Here is a 1,222-nt window from a genome sequence, read left to right on the forward strand (position 1 = left end):
AGATAAACAGCCCTTCGTATAAAAAATAAAGAACAACCTTGGATGGCCTTAGATGCTATTGAGACTGCCCTAATGTTGTCCCCAACTTTGGGACTCCTAGATGTGACTGAGAACAAAGGTATTGCCAAAGAGTTTCTTACTCAGAGATTGGGACCCTGGAAAAGACCTGTGGCATACTTGTAAAAACTAGACCTGGTGACTGTAAGATGGCTTGCTTGTCTGCACATAGTGGCTTCTGGTCAAGGATGCAGATAAAGTGACTCTGAGACAAAACTTGGCACATGCCCTAAAAAGTGTGGTTCAACCCCCCTGACCGATGGCTGACTAACGCTCTTGAAAACATTATCCAACTGTTCCCCTGACTGATGGACACATTATCAGAGCCTTTTGTTGACTGAACGAGTGACCTTCGCTCCCCCTGCTAACCTGCTGAGACTTCACCTACTCATCACTGCTCTGACATTCTGGCAGAAGGAACTGATACTCGAAATGATCTGAAGGATCAGATCAGCCTTGGCCTGAGAGTTTAAGCTGGTACACGGATGGCAGTAGCCTCACAGTTGAAGGAACAGCAGTGCAGCGGTGGACAGAAAGCAAGTGATCTAGGCCAGCAGCCTCCCTGAAGGGACTTCAGCCCAGAAAGCTAAACTTGTGGCTTTGATACAAGCTCTATAAATGGCAAAAGAAAAGTCTACACTGACAGCAGGTATGCTTTTGCCACTGTACGGAGCAATATACAGACAAAGAGGGCTGTTGACATCTGCAGAGAAAGACCTAAGATGCTGTGGTCAAAAGAAACCAGATGGCAGATCTAACCGCCAAACAGGCATCCCAAAGTGCAATGATCCTGACAGTCTGAAGACTATCAAGTTATAGACAAATTAAGACTGGTAAAAGAAACCCTGTATAAAATAGTAAAAACTGAAAAAAACAAAAAAACAAAAAACAAAAAAACTAGTCCTCCCTTGGGAAGACAGACCTGACATCAACTGGGAAATAGACTTTACTGAAAAAAATATGTGTATGAATACCTTCTGGTTTTTGTGAACGTTCTCAAAATAAATAGAAGGTTTTTTCCCTGTAAAAATGAGACTGCTCAGATAGTCATCAAGAAGATTATTAAAAGAAAATTTTTCCAAGGTTTGGAGTGCCAAAAGCAATAGTGTCAGATAATGGCCCTGCCTTTGTTGCCCAGGTAAGTCAGGGTGTGGCCAAGTATTTA

Source organism: Mus caroli, chromosome 4 (genome assembly GCF_900094665.2).
Source record: "Mus caroli chromosome 4, CAROLI_EIJ_v1.1, whole genome shotgun sequence".
NCBI lineage: Eukaryota > Metazoa > Chordata > Mammalia > Rodentia > Muridae > Mus > Mus caroli.